Genomic DNA, 22,133 nt, shown 5'->3' with positions numbered 1-22,133 from the left:
CCAATCGGCGCCCAAGGGCGCCCCAGACCCTCACAACCGCCGCCTCCCTGGGCCCCAAAGGCCCTCCCCCGGTCCTCAAAGGTCCCCCAGGCTCCCAGAGGGCCCCTGGACCCCCAAAGACCCTCCCCTGGTCCCCAAGTGTCCACCGGGCTCCCGAGCGGACCAACCGGGCCTCAAGGGCCCCCAGGACCCCCAAAGGCCCCTCCTCTCGGGCCCCCAAAGGCCCTCCCCCGGTCTCCAAATTAAAAGACAATTTCAGAGCAAATTACTGTCATAATCCCCCTCCAAAACCCATTGTGCTCCTAGTAGTACTTAACTTATACACCTACAATTATACCATACAGCATTGTGGATAAATTAAACCCAAGAAATACTTTTCCAAGACAATTCCCCAGCAAGATAATATCTTAATGTACCTCCTAAACCCATTTTTCAACTTGAAGTACTTATCTTTTTCACCCACAACTATACTTTACAGCTTTTTGGATACCTCAAAACCAAGAAATACTTTTCAAAAACCATTTCATAGCTTGTTACTTCCAGTATGTCCCTTCTAAACTCATTTTTCATCTTGATGTACATTACTTTTTCACCCACAACTAAACTTAACAGTTTTATGGTTACAACAAATCACAGGAATACTATAAAAAGACAATAACAGTGCACGTTAATTACTTAATGACACACAAAAAACCAATTTCAAACTAGAAGTACATAACTATTTATACAACAACCATACTATACAGCTTTTTTGATACCTCAAAACCAAGAAAAATTTTTTAAAAGACCATATCAGAGCAAGTTACTTTCTTAATGTCCCTTCTAAGCACATTTTCCAACTTGAATTACCTATCTTTTTCACCCACAACTATACTTTCCAGCTTTTTAGTTAACTCAACACCACGAAATACTTATCAATGACCATTTAAGATAAAGTTACTTACCAACTATATCTCCTAAGCTAAGTGTCCCACTTGGAGCGCTTTTGTTTTTCATCTACAACTATACTTTGTTGCTGTTTGGTAGCCTCAACACCAAGAAATACTTTTCAAAGACCATTTCAGAGCAAGTTACTTTCTTAATGTCCCTCCTAAACCCATTTTCCAACTTGAAGTACTTATCTTTGTCACCCACAACTATACTTTACAGCTGTTTGGATACCTCAACACCAAGAAATACTTTTCAAAGACCATTTCAGAGCAAGCTACTGTCTTAATGTCCCGCCTAAACCCATTTTCCAACTTGAAGTTCTTATCTTTCTCACCCACAACTATACTTTACAGCTTTTTGGATACCTCAACACCAAGAAATACTTTTCAAAGACCATTTCAGAGCAAGTTACTTTCACAATGTCCCTCCTAAACCCATTGTCCAACTTGAAGTACTTATCTTTTTCACCCACAACTATACTGTACAGCTTTTTGGATACCTCAACACCAAGAAATACTTTTCAAAGACCATTTCAGAGCAAGTTACTTTCTTAATGTCCCTCCTAAACCCATTTTCCAACTTGAAGTAATTATCTTTTTCACCCACAACTATACTATACAGCTTTTTGGATACCTCATCACCAAGAAATACTTTTCAAAGACCATTTCAGAGCAAGCTACTTTCTTAACGTCCCACGTAAACCCATTTTCCAACTTGAAGTACTTATCTTTTTCACACACAACTATACTTTACAGCTTTTTGGATACCTCAAGACCAATAAATACTTTTCAAAGACCATTTCAGAGCAAGTTACTTTCTTAATGTCCCTCCTAAACCCATTTTCCAACTTGAAGTACTTATCTTTTTCACCCACAGCTATACTTTACAGCTTTTTGGATGCCTCAACACCAAGAAATACTTGTCAAAGACCATTTCAGAGCAAGTTACTTTCTCACTGTACCTCCTAAACCAAATTTCCAACTTGTAGTACTTATCTTTTTCATCCACAACTATACTTTACAACTTTTTGGAAAGTTCAGCACCAAGAAATACTTTTCAAAGACCATTTCAGAGCAAGTTACTTTCTTAATGTCCCTCCTAAACCCATTTTCCAACTTGAAGTACTTAGCTTTTTCACACTCAACTATACTTTGCAACTTTCTCGATACCTCAACACCAAGAAATACTTTTCAAAGACCATTTCAGAGCAAGTTACTTTCTAAATGTCCCTTCTAAGCCAATTTTCCGACATGAAGTACTTATCTATTTCACACAAAGCTATAATTTACAGATTTTTGGTTACCTCATCACCAAGAAATACTTTTCTAAGACCATTTCAGAGCCAGTTACTTTCTAACTGTCCCTCATGAACCCATTTTCCAACTTGAAGTACTTACATTATACTACATCAACTATCGTGTACAGCGAGTTTGTTACTTCAACACCAAGAAATACTTTTCAAAAACCTTTTCAGAGAAACTTCCTTTCTTAATGTCCCACATAAACCCATTGTTCAACTTGAAGTACTTATCTTTTTCACCCAATACTGTGCTTTACAGGTTTTTGGATACTTCAACACAAAGAAATACTTTTCAAAGACTATTTCAGAGCAACTGAGCAATATATTTTCTGAATTTCCAGCCTACACCAATTTTCAAAGTTGACGTACATATCTTGTTCACCCACAACTATAATTTACAGCTTTTTGGATACATCAACATCAAGAAATACTTTTCAAACACCTTTTCAAAGCAAGTTACTTTCTTGATGTCACTCCTAAGCCCATTTTGCAGCTTGAAGTACTTATATCTTTCACTCACAACTATACTTTACAGCTTTTTGGATTCCTAAATACTAAGAGCTACCTTTCAAATACCCGGTCAGAGCACGTTACTTTATTAATCTCACTCATAAACCCATTTTCCAACTTGGAGTACTTATCTTTTTCACTCACAACTATACTTTACAGCTTTTAGGATACCTCAACAACAAGAAATAATTTTCAATGACCATTTCAGAGCATATTATTATCTAAATATCCCCACTAAACCCAATTTCCAACATGAAATACTTATTTCTTTCACCCCCAACAATACTTTACAGCCTTATGTATACCTCAACGCCAAGAAATAATTTTCAAAGACCATTTCAGAGAAAGTTACTTTCTTAATGTCCCTCCTAAACCCATTTTGCAACTTGAAGTACTTATCTTTTTCACTCACAACTATACTTTACAGCTTTTTGGATACATCAACACCAAGAAATACTTGTCAATGACAAAGTCATAGAACGTAACTTTTTCAAAGACCAACCCAAACTTATTTACAAGCATGTAGAAAATTACTTTTTCATACTACACAATACATTACTGCTTTTTGGATACCACGTAATATAGAAGTTCAATAATATCACAATGCATGTGTCAGTACCATATTCAATGATAATTATAAAGCCATTTTCCAACTTGAAGTACTTATCTTTTTCACCACAACTATCCTTTACAGCTTTTAGGATACTTCAACACCAAGAAATACTTTTCAAAGACAATTTAAGAGAAAGTTATTTTCTTAATGTCCCTACTAAACCCAATTTCCAACTTGAAGTACTTATTTTTTTCACTCTAAACTATACTTTACAGTATTTTGTTTAAATAAACAAACAGACATAGATTTCAATGACCATTTCAGACAAAGTTACTATCTTAATGACAATCAAAAGACCATTTTCCTACTTGAAGCAATTAACTTTTTCACCCACAACTTTCCTTTACAGCTCTTTGGTTATCTCATCACCAATAAATAATTTTCAACGACCTTTAGAGAGGTGGTTAAATTCTCAAAGTCCCTCCTACCCCCATTTTCCAATTTGAAGTACTTTTATTTTACACCCACGACTATAATTAAAAGCTTTTTGGAAGCCTCATCAAACAGACATACTAGTCAAAGACCAATTAATAACACGATCATGTCACACTGACCATCCAAAGTCCATTTGCAAAGTTGGATTACTTATGTCTTTCGCCCTAATCTAAACTGTCCAGCTTTTTGGATACCTCAACATTCAGAAATACTTTTCAAAGACCAGTTAAGAGCAAGTTATTTTCATAATCTCCCTGCAACACCCATTTTCCAACGTTAAGTAATGATATTTTTCACCCGCAGGTATACAGTGCAGATTGGTAGATGCATCAACGCTGAGAAATAATTTTCAAACTCCTGATAGTAGCAAGATCTTTTTATTATTTCTAACTACAACACATTTTAAAGCTTGACATACATATGTTATTAACCCATAACTATACTCTACAGCTATGTGGATACCTTAAAGCCAAGAAATACTTTTCAAAGACCATTTCAGAGCAAGTTATTTTTTTAGTATCTATCTTAAGCCCATTCTCCAACTTCAAGGACATATCTTTTTCACCCTCAGATGTAGTTTACAGCTTTGTTGATCCACCATCGCAAAGAAAGACTTTTCAAAGACCATTTCAGAGCAAGTTACTTTCTTAATGTCCCTCCTAAACCCATTTTCCAACTTGAAGTACTTATCTTTTTCACCCAAAACTATACTTTACAGATTTTTGGATACCTCAACACCAAGAAATACTTTTCAAAGACCATTTCAGAGCAAGTTACTGTCTTAATGTCCCTCCTAAATCCATTTTCCAACTTGAAGTACTTAACTTTTTCACCCACAACTATACTTTACAGCTTTTTGGATACCTCAACACCAAGAAATACTTTTCAAAGACCATTTCAGAGCAAGTTACATTCTTATTGTCCCTCCTAATCCCATTTTCCAACTTGAACTACTTATCTTTTTCACCCACAACTATACTTTACAGCTTTTTGGATACCTCAACACCAAGAAATACTTTTCAAAGACCATTTCAGAGCAAGTTACTTTCTTAACGTGCAAACTACACCAATTTTCCAAGATGGATTACATATCACTTTTACCCTCAACTATACTTTACAGCTTTCTGGATACCTCAACACCAAGGAATACTTTTCAAAGACCCTTTCAGAGCAAGCTACTTTTCTATTGTCCCTCCTAAGCCAAGTTTACGACTTGAAGTAATTTTCTTTGTCACCTACACCTTTACTTTTCAGCTTTTTGGTTACCTCATGACAAAAAATACATTTCAAAGAACATTTCAGAGCCCGTTACTGTCTTAATGTCCCTTATAAACCCATTTTCCAACTTGAAGTACTTATCTTTTTCACTCACAACTATACTTTACAGCTTTTTGGATACCTCAACATCAAGAAATACTTTTCAAAGACCATTTCTTTAGACAACTTTTTTAGTTTAATCTGATTATGCACAGTGGCACCAATTCACGAAATACTTTTCAAAGACCATTTCAGAGAAAGTTACTTTCTTAATGACCATCCTAAACCCATTTTCCAACTTGAAATTACTGACCAGTATCACACTTACAAGTCAGGAATCATATCAGCAAACTGTTGTCTACCCATTGCACAATAGTTTATTGGTATAAAAATGCTGAGCTTAAAAAGTGTCCAGTGTTTATTTAGAGGATCAACTTTTTTAGTTTAAACTGATTATGCACAGTGGCACCAATTCACGAAATACTTTTCAAAGACCATTTCAGAGCAAGTTACTTTCTTAATGACCATCCTAAACCCATTTTCCAACTTGAAGTACTTATCTTTTTCACCCACAACTATACTTTACAGCTTTTTGGTTGCCTCAACAACAAGAAATACTATACAAAGACCATTTCAGAGCAAGTTACTTTCTTAATGTCCCTCCTAAACCCATTTTCAAACTTGAAGTACTTATCTTTTTCACTCACAACAATACTTTACAGCTTTTTGGATACCTCAATACCAAGAAATACTTTTCAAAAACGATTTCAGAGCAAGTTACTTTCTTAATGTCCCTCCTAAACCCATATACCAACTTGAAGTCCTTATGTTCTTCACCCACAACTATACTTTACAGGTTTTTGGATACCTCAACATCAAGAAATACTTTTCAAAGATCATTTCAGAGCAAGTTACTTTCTTAATGACCCTCCTAAACACATTTTCCAACTTGAAGTCTTTATGTTTTTCTCCCACAACTACAATCTACAGATTTTTTAATACTTAAAATACAAAAAATACTTTTCAAAGACCTTTCCAGAGAAAGTTACTTTATTAATGTTCCTCCTAAAACCATTTTCCAACTTGAAGTACTGAGCTTTATCACCCAAAACTATAATTTGCAACTTTTTGGATACCTCAACACCAAAAAATACTTTTCAAAGACCATTTCAGAGCAAGTTACTTTCTTAATGTCCCTCCTAAACCCATTTTCCGTCATGAAGTACTTATCTTTTTCACCCAAATCTATTATTTACAGCCTTTTGGTTACCTCAACACCAAGAAATACTTTTCAAAGACAGTTTCAGACCAAGTTCCTTTCTTAATTTCCTTCATTAAATTATTTTCTAACTTGAAGGACTTATGTTTTTAACAGAAAACTATACTTTACATCTTTTTGGATGCCTCATCGCAATTAAATAACTTTTAAAGACCATTTCAGAGTAAGCTACTGACTAAATGTCCTTCCTGAAGCCATTTTACATAATGGAGTACATATGTGTTTCGACTCTCAACTATCCTTTACAGCTTTTTGAATACCTTAACATACATAAATACTTTTCAAAGACCATTTCAGAGGAAGTTACTTTCTTAATGTCTCTCCTAAACCCATTTTCCAACTTGAAGTACTTATCTTTTTCACCACAACTAGACTATACAGCTTTTTGGATACCTCAACACCAAAAAATACCTTTCAAAGACCATTTCAGAGCAAGTTTCTTTCTCAATGTACCTCCTAAACCCATTTTCCAAATTGAAGTACTTTTTTTTTTCACCCACAACTAAACTTTACAGCTTTTTGGTTACCTCAACACTAAGAAATACTTTTCAAAGACCATTTCTGAGCAAGTTACTTTCTTAATGTCCCTCCTAAACCCATTTTCCAACTTGAAGTACTTATCTTTTTCACCCACAACTGTACTTTACAGCTTTTTGGATACCTCAACACCAAGAAATACTTTTCAAAGACCATTTCAGAGCAAGATACTTTCTTAATGTCTCTCCTAAACCCATTTTCCAACTTGAAGTACTTATCTTTTTCACTCACAACTATACCTTACAGCTTTTTGTATACCTCAAAAACAAGAAATACTTTTCAAGGACCAGTTCAGATCAAGTTACATTCTTAATGTCCCTCCTAAACCCATATTCAAACTTGAAGTAATTATCTCTTTCACCCACAGCTATACTTTTCATCTTTTTGTATACCTCAACACCAAGAAATACTTTTCAAAGACCATTTCAGAGCAATTTACTTTCTTAATGTCCCTCCTAAACCCATTTTCCAACTTGAAGTAATTATCTTTTTCACCCACAACTATACTTTACAGCTTTTTGGTTACCTCAACGCCAAGAAATACTTTTCAAAGACCGTGTAAGAGAAATTCACTTAATTAATGTTTCTCATCCATCATGTGTCCAAGTAGAAGTACTTATTAATTACACCCTAAAATATACATTTAAGCTTTTTGAACGCATCAAAACAAAGAAATAAAATAAAATTAAAAGTAAAGAGACAGATAATATATTATTTCTACTCCTAAAACCATATTCCAACTTGAAGTACTTATATTTTTCATCACAAATATACTTTGCAGCTTTTTGGATACCTCAACAACAAGAAATACTTTTCAAAGACCATTTCAGAGCAAGATACTTTCTTAATGTCCCTCCTAAACCCATTTCCCAACTTGAAGTACTTATCTTTTTCACCCACTTTCTCAATGAAAAAGAAATTAGTTTTTAATCAATTCTATTTTTCCAAATAATATAAAATTTTCCACTTCGGTTCAGATTTTTCTCAAAGGGATGAAAAAATTTAAAATAATGTTCCAAATTTTTCATAGAAGATAGAAAAATTCAAGTTCCCTTCTGAATTTTACCAAAGAACAGGCTTCAATTCCAATTTCTCCAGAGAAAACAAAAATTTTCCACTTCAGTTCTTTATTTCACAAAGACATAAAGAAATTTAAAGTACGATTCTAATTTTTCGTTGGAAGATAGAAAAAGTAATACCATACTTGTGAATATTTTCACGGAAAATAAAAAGTTCTAGTTCAATTTAAAATTTTCACAATGAAGTGAAGAAAAGTTCATGTTCTCTAATGAATTTTACCAAGGAAAACACTTCAATTTTAATTGCTCCAGAGAAAATAAAAATATTCTTGTTCAGTTCTTCATTTTACAAGGACATATTGGTTGACATATTACTTTTACAAATATGATGACTTATTAGGGAAACAGTAATTTTATAACTTCGATTCTTTTACCGGAATATAAGAATTTCTAACTCAATTTGATATTTCCTTAACGAAGTCAAGTAAACTTCTAGTTCTCTTCTGAGTTTTGTCAATGAATAAGATATTAGTCATTGATCATTTCTATTTTTCCAAATAATATAAACATTTTCCACTTTAGTTCAGATCTGTCTCGAAGAGATGAAAAATTTAAAATACTGTTCCAAATTTTTCACAGAAGATAAAAAAGTTCAAGTTCTCTTCGGAATTTTACCAAAGAACACAATTGTTTTCTATTTTCTCCCGAGAAAACAGAAATCTCCCACTTCCGTTCTTTATTTCACAAAGCCATAAAGAAATTTAAAGTTCAATTCTACTTTTTTCTGTGAAAGATAGAAAAAGTAATACCATACTTGTGAATATTTTCACGGAAGATAAAAAGTTCTAGTTCAATTTAAAATTTTCTCAACGAAGTGAAGAAAAGTTCGAGTTCTCTACTGAATTTTACCAAAGAACACAATTCAATTCTAATTTACCCAGAGTAAAATAAAAATCTTCCACTTAAGTTCTTTATTTCACAAAGACATTAAGAAATTTAAAGTTCAAATCAAAATTTTTCGGTGGAAGATAGAAAAAGTAATAGCATACTTGTGATAATTTTCCAGGAAGATAAAAAGTTCTAGTTCAATTTTAAATTTTCTCAATGAAGTGAAGAAAAATTCATGTTCCCTTCAGAATTTTACAAGCGAACACAAATAAATTCTAATTTCACAAGAGAAAATAAAAATCTTGTTATTTCACAAAGACATAAAGAAATTTAAAGGTCAATTCTAAATTTTTCGGTGGAAGATAGAAAAAGTAATACCACACTTATGAATATTTTAACGGAAGATAAAGAATTCTAGTTCCATTTAAAATATTTTCAACGAAGTGAAGAAGAGTTCATGTTCTCCTCTGAACTTCACCAAAGAACACACCTCAATTCTAATTTCTCCAGAGAAAACATAATCTTCCAATTCAGTTAGTTATTTCACAATGACATAAAGAAATTTAAAGTTCAATTCTAAATTTTTCGGCGGAAGATAGAAAAAGTAATACCATACTCATGAATATTTTCACAGAAGATAAATAACATACATATGAATATTTTCCCGGAAGATAAAAAGTTCTAGTTCAATTTAAAATTTTCTCAACCAAGTCAAGAAAAGTTCAAGTTCTCTTCTGAATTTTCTTAAAGAAGTGAAAAAAGTTAGCTCAATTCTGAATTTTACCAATGAAAATGAAAGAAGCTTCCACTTCAGTTCTTAATTTTTCAAAGACATAAAACATTCAAAGTTGTCTTCTAATTTTCCAAGAAAATAAAAAGGTTCTACTTCAGTTCTGGTTTTTTCTCAAAGAGATGAAAAATTTAAAGTTCTATTCTAATTTTAAATTAAATTTTAGCTCCTTTGTCTTATGGATTTACCCCTCAAATTTTTAAATTAGAAAATGAGGGACTCGTTCTATTATTAAAGACAATCGTTCAAACTCGTTCATCTAACCTCCAAAACAATAGGTTAGGTTAGGTATAAATAAATATTAATAAATAAATAGAAACATTTCTACATGTTTAAGTTAGGTTAGGTTAGGTTAACTTATCATGAGCGCTCATGATAAGTTCACCTAACCTACTTCAAGTTGGAAAATGGGTTTAGGATGGTCATTAAGAAAGTAAATTGCTCTGAAATGGTCTTTGAAAAGTATTTCTTGGATGTTGAGGTATCCAAAAAGCTGTAAAGTATACTTTTGGGTGAAAAAGATAAGTACTTCAAGTTAGAAAATGGGTGTAGGATGAACATTAAGAAAGTAACTTGCTCTGAAATGGTCTTTGAAAAGTATTTCTTGGTGTTGAGGCACTCCAAAAAGATGTAAAGTATAGTTGCGGGTGAAAAAGATAAGTACTTCAAGTTTTAAAATTGGTTTAGGAGGGACATTAATAAAGTAACTTGCTCTGAAATGGTCTTTGAAAAGTATTTCTTGGTGTTGAGTTAACCAAAAAGCTGTAAAGTATAGATGTGGGTGAAAAAGATAAGTAATTCAAGTTGGAAAATGGGTTTAGGAGGGACATTAAGAAAGTAACTTGCTCTGAAATGGTCTTTGAAAAGTATTTCTTGGTGTTGAGGTATACAAAAAGCTGTAAAGTATAGTTGGGGGTGAAAAAGATAAGTACTTCAAGTTGGAAAAAGGGTTTAGGAGTTAAATAAACAATGAAACAAGCTCAGAAAGGGTAATTGAAAATTATTTATTGGTGTTGAGGTATCCAAAAAGCTGTATTGTATAGTTGTGAGTGAAAAAGATAAGTACTTCAAGTTTGAAAAAGGGTTTAGGAGAGACATTAAGAATGTATCTTGCTCTGAAATGGTTTTTGAAAAGTATTTCTTGGTGTTGAGGTAACCAAAAAGCTGTAAAGTATAGTTGTGGGTGAAAAAGATAAGTACTTCAAGTTGGAAAATGGGTTTAGGATGGTCATTAAGAAAGTAACTTGCTCTGAAATGGTCTTTGAAAAGTATTTCTTGAAGTTGAGGTATCCAAAAAGCTGTAAAGTATAGTTGTGAGCGAAAAAGATAAGTACTTCAAGTTGGAAAATGGGTTTAGGAGGGACATTAAGAAAGTAACTTGCTCTGAAATGGTGTTTGAAAAGTATCTCTTGGTTTTTAGGTATCCAAAAAGCTGTAAATCATAGTTGTGCCTGAAAAAGATAAGTACTTCAAGTGGGAAAATGGGTTGAGAAAGGACATTAAGAAAGTAACTTGCTCTGAAATGGTCTTTGAAAAGTATTTCTTAGTGTTGAGGTAACCAAAAAGCTGTAAAGTATAGTTGTGGGTGAAAAAAATAAGTACTTCAAGTCGGAAAATGGGTTTAGGATGGACATTAAGAAAGTAACTTGCTCTGAAATGGTGTTTGAAAAGTATTTCTTGGTGTTGAGGTATCCAAAAAGCTGTAAGGTATAGTTGTGGTGAAAAAGATAAGTACTTCCAGTTGGAAAATGGGTTTAGGAGAGACATTAATATAGTATCTTGCTCTGAAATGGTCTTTGAAAAGTATTTCTTGGGGTTGAGGTATCCAAAAAGCTGTAAAGTATAGTTGTGGGTGAAAAAGCTAAGTACTTCAAGTTGGAAAATGGGTTTAGGAGGGAAATTAAGAAAGGAACTTGCTCTGAAATGGTCTTTGAAAAGTATTTCTTGATGTTGAGGTATCCAAAAAGCTGTACAGTATAGTTGAGAGTAAAAAATGTAAGTTCTTCAAGTTAGAAAATGGGTGTAGGAGGAAGATTAAGAAAGTAACTTGCTCTGAAATGGTCCATGAAAAGTATTTTTTGGTGTTGAGTTAACCAAAAGGCTGTAAAGTATAGTTGTGATGAAAAAGATAAGTACTTCAAGTTGGAAAATGGGTTTAGAATGGACATTAAGAAAGGAACTTGCTCTGAAATGATCTTTGAAAAGTATTACTTAGAGTTGACTTAACCAAAAAGCTGTAAAGTATAGTCGTGGGTGAAAAAGATAAGTACTTCAAGTCGGAAAATGGGTTTAGGAGGGACATTAAGACAGTAACTTGCTCTGAAATGGTCTTTGAAAAGTGTTTCTTGGTGTTGAGGCATCCAAAAAGCCGTAAAGTATATTTGCGGTGTAAAAGATAAGCACTTCAAGTTGGAAAATGGGTTTAGGAGAGACATTAAGAAAGTAATTTGCTCTGAAATAGCTTTTGAAAAGTATTTCTTGGGGTTGAGGTATTCTAAAATCTGTAAAGGATTGATGTGAGTGAAAGACATAAGTACTTCAAGTTGGAAAATGGGGTTAGGAAAGTAATTAAGACAAGAGTTTGCTCTGAAATGGTCTTTGAAAAGTATTTCTTGAAGCTGATGTATACGAATAGGATTATAGCATAGTATATGGTAAAATTAGAAATTAATTAAAGTTAGAAAATAGGCTTAGGAGTGATATTAAGGAATTAAATTGCTTCGAAATGACCTTTGAAAAGTATTTCTTGTTGTTGAAATATCTAAAAAGCATTACAGTATATTAGTGAGTGAAATATGGAAGTACTTCAAGTTAGAAAATGGGTGTAGGAGTGATATTAAGAAAGTAACTTGCCCTGAAATGGTCTTTGAAAAGTATTTCTTGGTGTTGAGGTATCCAAAAAGCTGTAAAGTATAGTTGTGGGTGAAAAAGATAAGTACTTCAAGTTGGAAAATGAGTTTAGGAGGGACATTAAGAAAGTAACTTGCTATGAAATGGTCTTTGAAAAGTATTTCTTGGTGTTGAGGTGTCCAAAAAGCTGTAAGGTAGATTTGTGGGTGAAAAAGATAAGTACTTCAAGTTGGAAAATGGGTTTAAGATGGTCATTAAGAAAGGAACTTGCTCTGAAATGGTCTTTGAATTTGGGGACGGGGGGAGGGTCTTTGGGGGCCCGGGGAGGGCCTTTGGGGGTCTGGGGGGCCCTTGTGGGCCGATTGGTCCTTTGGGCGCCGGGTGGCCCTTGGGGGACGGGGGGCGGGCCTTTGGAGGTCCAGGTGCCCTTGGGGCGCGTGGGGGACATTTGGGACCCGGGGGCGGGCCTTTGGGGGCCCGGGGAGGGTTCTGGGGGGTGTGGGGGCCCTTGAATGCTAATCGGTCGTAGGGAACCTCGAGTAACCGTTGTGGGCTGGGGGGCCTGTGGAAGTCCGGGGGCCCTTTGGGAGCCTGGGGGACCTTTGAGGACCGGGGGCTTCCTTCGGGGTTTTGGTAGGGGGATTGGAACCTTTTGGGGTTGGGGTAGGGGGATCGGAACCCTTTGGGGTTGGGGTAGGGGACCTCACGACACTGTTAAAATACAACTTGTGTATTATAACGACCACAGAGTTTTACCCTCAAATTCTCTTCTAAAACCTTTTCTAAAGTCATCTTTTAAAATGTCTCTAACTGTTTCGCCGAAATAATTCCCTAAAATGGCTTAAACGGTATCGCCCAAATAATCCCTAAACGTAATTTCAGCGAGTTCCTTTTGTTTTTGGCATTCCTGTGCTTTCACATTTGAAATTACAAAGAAACCCTTTCGCGCACTAATCACTTCATCGCTAAGATCAAAACATTCGCTCGGAAACAATTCTCTTTAGAAACAACAAATTAATTCCCCTTTCGTGAATCAATAATTCCCCTTAGAAACAACAAATTAATTCCCCTTTCGTGTCAATCAATAAATCATGACATTATCTTTCATATGTGATCTAAACTTTGCCTCGGAAACAATTCTGGCCTACCTCCACAGACATTAATTAACTTGATGTCATCAGTCAGACATTAATTAACTTCCCTGGAAACAATTTGATTAATGACTCAATAATCCATGAAAGTGACAAAAATACTTTTTTTCCATTCTCACTGACAAAAACCATAGAACAGACATAAATATGAGAAAGTTCCTGTTTTTTCATTCTCACTGACAAAAACCATAAAAACATCCATAAAAGTGAGAAAATTCCTGTTTTTTCAAGTGAAAAAAATACTGTTTTTTCATTCTCACTGACAAAAACCATAAACCATATGGTCCTGTTCGGAGTATAAGATAGCCTTCTACTCATGTTTTCAGTCTTCTCAAGGTAGACAAACTTTATTCAAAATCTGCAATACTGACAAGTAGGGTCATAAAAATCTGCAAGAGCAATGAAATATTCAGGAAAATATCAAGATCAAGATCACAGTTTGGTTTCTGGAAAGTTCCCCTGGTGTTTCTGGTATCCTACCTGTGTCTGCATTGCTTTTTTTTTTTTACAAATGAAGGCACTCAGTTTTCCATAATGTTGCTTCTCAAATCATGGCAGATTCACAAACCAATATGGAGGAGAAAGAAATTACTGACCAGTATCACACTTACAAGTCAGGAATCATATCAGCAAACTGTTGTCTACCCATTGCACAATAGTTTATTGGTATAAAAATACTGAGCTTAAAAAGTGTCCAGTGTTTATTTAGAGGATCAACTTTTTTAGTTTAAACTGATTATGCACAGTGGCACCAATTCACGAAAATTTTGAGGGAGGGGGATGGCAAACTGATTTTTTTCAAAACCCAGGGGAGGGGTCATTTGTCATTTTTCAATGAAAATACAAAAAAGGCAAAAGTGTATTTTTCAGTAGAAAATACCTCCAAACAGTATTTTTCAAAAATTAGGGGGAGGGGGAGGGGAGAATTGAACCATGTCCAAGTAATTATGCCAACTACGGACACTATTGATCATAAATAACAGGGGAATATAACAAGTAAAAACTCTTCTTCATGATGCCACCCTGACAGACATGGCATACACTGATGATGTCTTGTCTGTTAGATCAATGGCAAATTTATGAGATAACATGAATCAACTCATTTGACTTTATCTGCCAGAATTTTCGTTGATAAGTGTAATTGTTTAACTTTTAATGCTCTTCAAAGTGATTTTACAGTCCCTGCTGTGCTTGGAAACAGGGCTGTGGAGTTGGCTATAAGTCATAACCAACTCCTACTCCAGACATTTTCAACATACCGACTCCAAATGTATCTCAGACGCCTGAAACTTTATATTTAGTTGCAGCAACTCCTAACATTTTCATTAATGAAGCAAGACTCCGACTCTAATATTCCTGCTAATCTACTGCATATATTCAATTTAAAGGTTTCTCCTTATACACAATTTTTAGTTTTTTTATTAAAAATTTATTTTTAAACAAAATTTCTAAACAAATATATTTCTATTATACCTGCATGAGAAACTTAACTTTTGTAACTGGTAAAGATATTTAAAGTTTAAAAAGTACATAGTTCTATCAAATTATTTTCTAAATATAATTTTTAATAACTCTGTTAATAGCTCATATTTATCTTATAAATTTTGTATTCTGCATGGCTAGAATCGCTGTAGAGTGCAAAAGATTTATCTGTGTCAATTTATTAATCATTTTTCTATCTTAGTGCATTCAAATATTGTGAATGTAGTATATTTATGTACTATATAGTATATTTATATAGTATAAGTATATTTTTCAATAGTGATACAAATAATTGAATAAATTGTTTCTTTAGTATTACTGCAGTGCTATGATGCAAATAAACTATTTATTCAATATTAATTTTGTTTAATTTTTCCACTTTTTAGTAGTATCTTAAAGTATTTGGTCTTTGTGTTTTTCCATAGCCCCAGCTCCAAAGAGTCTTACATTATTTCTGTTAATTCAACTCCATTCAGCAAAAAAATACTAAAATTCCGACTCCACATCCCTGCTTAGAAATAATGCAGTCCTTAAAGTACCTGAACTAAAATATTTTTGCATTATGGTTGTTGAAGAAATTAATAAAACCAAACAATCCATTTTATGGAACCCCCCTCCCCATGCAGCGATTGCAGAACACTGTAAATAAATGAATTATCTATAGTTATCTATTTACATATGCATTGATATAAATATTGGTTAATATTTTATTTAATTAGTTATTCAGGGGGAACCCTTCTATTCTACTGTGCGGAGGTATGATACAAATGAATGATTTATAGTAATCTTTTTTACATTTTTATTGATATAAATATTGAATATTTTGTTGAAGTAGTTGTTCAGTGGGAAAAACCTCCCTACCCTGCTCTTTCAGGGTATGATTTCATATTTGGGGTAATATTTATCTTCATTTCAGATGCTCAAGTTGCTGTTACTCTTCTAAAAAGGATTCAGGATAAAATCCAAAAGGAGGATAAAAACGCCAATAGAATCTCTGCTGCAGGGGATTTTGATCTCCTTATTTCCGTACTAAAAGATCCAGTTTTGGTCAAAATTTTGACTATTCAGGTAAAAGATTTGTTTTCCTATTTTGAAAAATATGCCAGGCAAACTTGTTAGCAAAAAATGGTATTAGAATTTTTTCTTCAAGAGATTATAGCTTGCTTATTTCAGTGCTTAAAATCTAGTTTCTATCAAAATATTGGTCATTCAGGTAATAATTTTTGACTGGTCAAGTAAAAATTTAGCCAAATGTAGTAACAGCATTTCTAATAAAAACATAGAATATCCAAGTAATAATATTGCCTAAAACGGCAGTAAAATTTCTATTGCAGGAGATTGTTTTACTTATTTCAGTGCTAAAAGATCCTATTTTGGTAAAAAGGTTGACTGTCAGATTTAATGTTTTGACTATTAAGGTAAAATTTTTTGCCAAAAAAGGCACGAGAACTTCAGTTGAAAGAGATTTTGATCTACTTATATAAATGCTAAAAGATCTAATTTGGGTCAGGATATTGGCTTTTAATGTAAAATAATTGTTTGGCTAATTCTGAAAAAAAAAAAAATCAGGCAAAATTGTGACCACAAACGGCATTAGAATATCAGGCAAGCATGTTAACGAAAACGGTATTAGAATCTCTTCTGGACGAGATTATGCTTTGCTTATTTTAGTGCTTCTAATCCTATTTTCGTCAAAATATTGATTATTCAGGTAACAATTTTTTGGCTGTTCAACTAAAAATATAGCCAGAGACAGTAATAGAGTTTTTAGTGCAGAACATGTTGATTTAATTATTTCAGTTTTGGTGAAAACATTGAGCCTTCAGGCTACAATGTTGCCAATAACAGCAGTTGAATTTCTCTTGAGGAAATTTTGTTTTACTTATTTCCGTGCTAAAAGATCTTGTTTTGGTAAAAAAGAATTACTGTAAGGTATAACTACTAAAGCAAAATTTATGCTATTTTGAAAAAAAAAATCTAGGCAGAGATTTTGGCGAAAACGGTATTAGATTTCCTCTGTGGAAGAGTATGATTTACTTATTTCAGTGCTTAACATCTAGTTTGGTTAAGATATTAATGATAAGGTTGCAATTTTTTGACCGTTCAAGTGAAAAGTTGCCCAAAACAGCAAATGAAATTTCCACACAAGAGTTTTTGTTCTACTTATTGCAGTACCAAATTTATAGTTATTGTTAACACTTTGACTATTCAGATAACAGTATTGCCAAAAAAGGTAATATAGTTTTAGTTGAGGAGATTTTGATCTACTTGTTTTAGTGCTAAAAGAAACAGTTTTTGTTAAAATAATTGTTCGGGTACAAATATGTATCCAGTACCAAAAGTGGCTCTTCAAGGGGAACAATTTCAGATCAGGAATCCTTAGCCTTGAGCTTGGGACGCTAGGAAAGCGTTGTCCCCATTTTTGATTATTTCCTATTATTTGATTTTAAAATTCCCTTTTATCTCATTTCAGATAACTGTGTTTTAAGTAAATGCATTGGTATAATGTTTATATTTGAATATGCATCAGGATTCAGACAAACCACTTCTTTCTCTGTCCTAAGCTAGATCTGAATATTTCAGCCTTGAACCTGGGATGTTAAAAAAAGCAGGACACCATGAAACTTAATTCTATAGTTGCACAAGAAGTAATAAAAAAAACAAGTTTAGACAATGAATTTTTCCAGTGATTGTAGCAACAGGAAATACGAGTATGTGCTATTGTATTCATTGGGCCTTCTCTGTAACCTCCCATTGGCCAATTCCCCTTCTTTCCCTCAAGAATTTCTGTCTGCTTACTAGTTTATTATTAATACTTTTTTTTTAACTTTCGTTGAAGAATACCTTGTATTGGCATTTTAATTGAAAAAAAACAAACAAAAAAAACGACAAAATAATTGACCCCACTAGTTGTTTTAAAAAATTTTTTGCTCTCTCTAGATGTTGAAAATATGTTTTGATCCCCCTACAATTTCGTAAAAGAAAAAAAGAAGAAAATTTTCGAAGAAAGGCTTAAAAGAAGCTTCTGGCATATAAGGATTAAGAAGCTCGAGATGGTGCCCACTTTCCTCCATCTGATCTACATCTCGGAACGCTAGGTGTGCCACACAGTTTTTGACACGTTTGGCACCTTTCCGCCACGCTGGGCAAGCGCCATCGCGTGTATAGGATTTCTGAAAGTGGGTGCCAACTCCAAGAAGCTTTACAGCCAATCAGAAAACATTGGCTTATTTAAATGCATTTAAAATTGATGCAACTCAATTATCTTCAAAATATTCTCTCTTCTTAGATAGCCTGCGTTTTGCTTGGACTATCTGTCCGATAACCTACAAGCCAATCGAAAAAAAAAAAAATACATTTTCTATCCTTTTCTATCTTTTTTCCCTGAGCACTTATTTCTTGTTCTCCCTGGGATCTTAAGTGTTGCTCTATTCTCTTGGATACGTGTGTTCAAGTAAAAAAGATAATAAGATAATAATAATTATATGCTATTCCTGACACTCAATGCCCTTTTTGTAGCTTTTTTTTTATCATTTTGGAGCCATTTAGAAACCGCAAGGGAAATGGGCAGGAATTTAAAACCGGAACCGATACAAGTTAGTTCAACGGGGTTTGTTTTCCTATCTTCAAGATAAAGCCTTTCATAAAACCAAGGCTGCCTCCCCCCGCCCCTCAAGTGTGCTCTGTTAATAGTTTTTTTGTGGTTCTAGACTACAAAAAGGAAATTTGCTATGTAATCTGCTGTCAGTACTTTCCGTATTACTGTGAAATTCGTCTTGGCTTAGAGGCAAATTAACTGAATTTCAAAATAATGTCGCGGATTTCACTCGTTTTTAGGGTGAATTAATCACTATTTGTAAAAAGTTTAAAATACGATTAATGTATTCATGGTTTGAAGAGCTGCCTTGTAAATTCTCCGCATAACCTTTGATTGTAACCTTTTGGCCCTAAAATTTGTTTTAAATTTTTATCATATCCCATAAGATAATTAATAGACAGGTTAGTTTGACACTTTTCCAAGAGTTGCCAAATATTTACATTATTGTTTTGTTCACTGAACAAAATCTTTTTTTAGTAATTTATTCAAGTAGTTAAATTAAAAAAAAATTATTTAGCTTCGTTTGTTAGATAGTAAAACGCCTAATCAGTTAGCTAAGTTTTGAGCTATCTTAGATATAGTGTTAAATAGCTGCAAATAGTACCTGGCGAATCCGAAAGGATGTTTCTAAGCCCTCATTTTATTATCTTTTATTAAAGTTCAATACTGTTTATTGTTTGTGGGCTGGCCTTTCAGTTTCCAAACTAAAGTTTTCGTTTGGAGAATAAAACAATTAAGCTGTTGGACAAACATTTTTAAGATATACTATGTTCAAGGCTAGTTATGACTAACTACGATAAAATCATTCTTCCAATTTTGGGATTCGTTTAACGTTTTAACTACTAAAAATTTAGAAGCTACTAAAAAGCAGAGAAGCCAATTAGAGCGTCTAATTTTTTTTTTAAGAGATCTACCAATCAAGGCTGGTTACGACCAGTTACGGCTCGATTAAATAGTTCACCAACTCATCCCGACTCAGTTCAACAAAATCAATCCAATTATCCGGAATCGAATTTTTTAGGAACTAAAAAGAGGAGAGGAATTTAAAAGATCTACCAGTCAGGGTTGGTTAGGGGTAGCTATGAATAAATTAAATAAGGGATTCTTATTCAATTGTCCCTAACCGACTTTATTAACTACTAAAAATTTAGAAGCTACTAAAAAGTAGAATAGCCATTTAGATCTACTAAGAGAAATTTGGAAGATGCTAAAAGATCTACTAATCAGGCTTGTTTCCACGAGCTACGACAAAATTATCATACAAAAGATTCTTAACCATTTATTAGTAACCAACTTTTTTTAACTATTAAAAGCCTAAAAGCTACTAAAAATGCGATGACCACCCTCCTGATGCCTCAGATACTAACTCAAAGACTATAAATAACTATTTGACACTGTGTCAAAGATATCTCAAAGACTGCCAATAACTTCGTGGAAAAATGCAGCCCATACTAGTAGCCCTCATAGCCCATTAACATGGGCTACAGCCGTAGCCCATGGTCCTTATAGAGACTTTATTATAATTTTAACTGTTTGATTGGTAGCTGACAGTTTTTGTTCAGAGAAAAAAACAATCATGTGAATTGTTGGCAACTCTTCAGAAAAACTGTCAAATTACACAATCCATTATCAATGGGATATGATAAATTTCAAAATATTTTCTTTGGAGCAAAAGGTTCCAATCAGAGGTTGTATGGAGAATTGATAAGACAGCTAATGGAACCATGAACATATTAATCGTATTTTAAGGTTTTCCCAAATAGTGATTGATTCACCCTTAAAAGCAAATGAACTCAATAAGATTATTATAATGCTCAGTTAATTTGCTTCTAAGCCAATACAAAGTTCGTGGTAATATAGACAATGCTGACAGGAGATTATAGACTATTTTTCTCTTCTTACGAGCTTTGGGGCACTTTAATATAAGATAAAATGTATTCATAATTAGTTAATCATACAGTAAATACAATGTGCTAATCGTCCCAATGGCTCCTTGACCTGTAAAAGAGGGGGAATACATACGTTTCAATTAAATACAAAATCAACAGAAGGGAGAAGTTAAACACATTAAATAAATTATATAGTTTAAATTGACTCTAATCAGTGTTATACAAAAAGGAAAAAAGAAGAAAGAAAAGCAATAAAAAACAAATAAAACTCACATGGAAATCAAAATAAAAAACAAAGTCTTTTGAAGGTGCAAAAACAAGTGGCATTTATGAGCTGGATCGGGAAGAGTATTCCAAAAAAAAATAACACACAACGAGAGGGGTAAAATCAAATCTTACTGCTGGAGTATGCCTTGGGTTTTCATTTCTGATAATTAAATATAATAAAACACGCTTTTTCAACTGAAAATAAGGAGCAACATTAAAAAAAACGAAAAGAAATCATTACATAGATGAGGATTGCCCTTCCTCAACACCTAGCTCTTTACCCTAAAGTTTCTTAGTATGGTACTTAAAAAAAGCTTTTTGTTGTTCTGATTAAACGAACATAGTGTTTTAGGAGTCGTTCTTAAAGAATTGGGACAGAATTCAAACTTTAGCGTAAAGAGCAAGGTTTTCAGGAAGAGCAACCCCCTCATATAATAATTTATTTTCGTTTTAAGTTTCAATGTTGCTCCTTACTTTCAGTTGAAAAAACATGTCTTTTTCATTTAATTTCAGGTAATTTTTTAAATAATGCTAGAAAATCTGGGTACACCTCCACGGAAAAATCCCTCTTCCCCACGGATTTAATCTCGAGACAATTCAATTCTGGTGAAAATTTACCCCGGGCAATTACCCATAACATCTCCACGCGTAAAATTGAGTCAGTAAAGAAAGCAAGACAAAAGACAAATTTCGTATAGGAATTCTGGCAATCCCCCCAGAATAAATTTTCCCCTGAAAAACTAATTCTTTGAAAACTTTCCTCCCTACAGAAAATTATCCTCACGAAAAATCACACCAGCAGAAAATTCGCCCCCCCTCCCACCCGAAAAATTTATGCATACTTCCCAATAACAAATTCTATGCGTAAACAATGGGCAAATTTTGTAGCTGAGAAACCTTTCCCCATGGGCTCTGGGGGGTCATGACATCCCCAAAGCTATAGTTATTCGGCCTTTCAACTATGCTGAACAAAATGGCTATCTAAAAATTTTGATCGGACGATTTTGAGGAAAAATGGGCGTGGGAGGGGGCCTAGTTGGCCTCCAATTTTTCGGGTCACCTAAAAAGAGCACTTGAACTAATAATTTTTGTTAAATTGATCTTTCTCTCGATATTCTAGAACCAATGAGTCGATACGATCACCCCTGGAAATAAAAACAAAAAAACAAACACACATCCGTGACCTTTCTTCTGGCAAAAAATATAAAATTAAACATTTTTGCAGAGAGGAGCTTTAAACCTCCACAATAGGGCTCTCTGACACGCTGAATCTCATAGTCCGATTTTCATTAAGATTCCATTACTTTTAGGGGGTGTTTCCCCCTTTTTTCGAAAATA

At 33.7% G+C, this 22,133-nt stretch overlaps 1 protein-coding gene across 1 annotated transcript in view; it reads left to right on the top strand.

Moving 5' to 3' along the window:
• Positions 1–15,960: 15,960 nt before the first annotated feature.
• The window catches only part of LOC148954169 (multiple PDZ domain protein-like), a 416,101-nt gene continuing 409,928 nt past the window's right edge, over positions 15,961–22,133 (top strand). The window contains exon 1 of the mRNA XM_089086188.1: positions 15,961–16,109. The gene's annotated coding sequence lies outside the window, so the exon portion shown is untranslated. The remainder of the gene's footprint in view (positions 16,110–22,133) is intronic.

The sequence above is a fragment of the Artemia sp. Qi Xiang Cuo genome, chromosome 3 (genome assembly GCF_049724085.1).
Source record: "Artemia sp. Qi Xiang Cuo chromosome 3, ASM4972408v1, whole genome shotgun sequence".
Lineage (NCBI taxonomy): Eukaryota > Metazoa > Arthropoda > Branchiopoda > Anostraca > Artemiidae > Artemia > Artemia sp. Qi Xiang Cuo.
The sequence above is the reverse complement of the archived record's forward strand: the minus strand, read 5'-3'. Positions and strand labels throughout refer to the sequence as shown.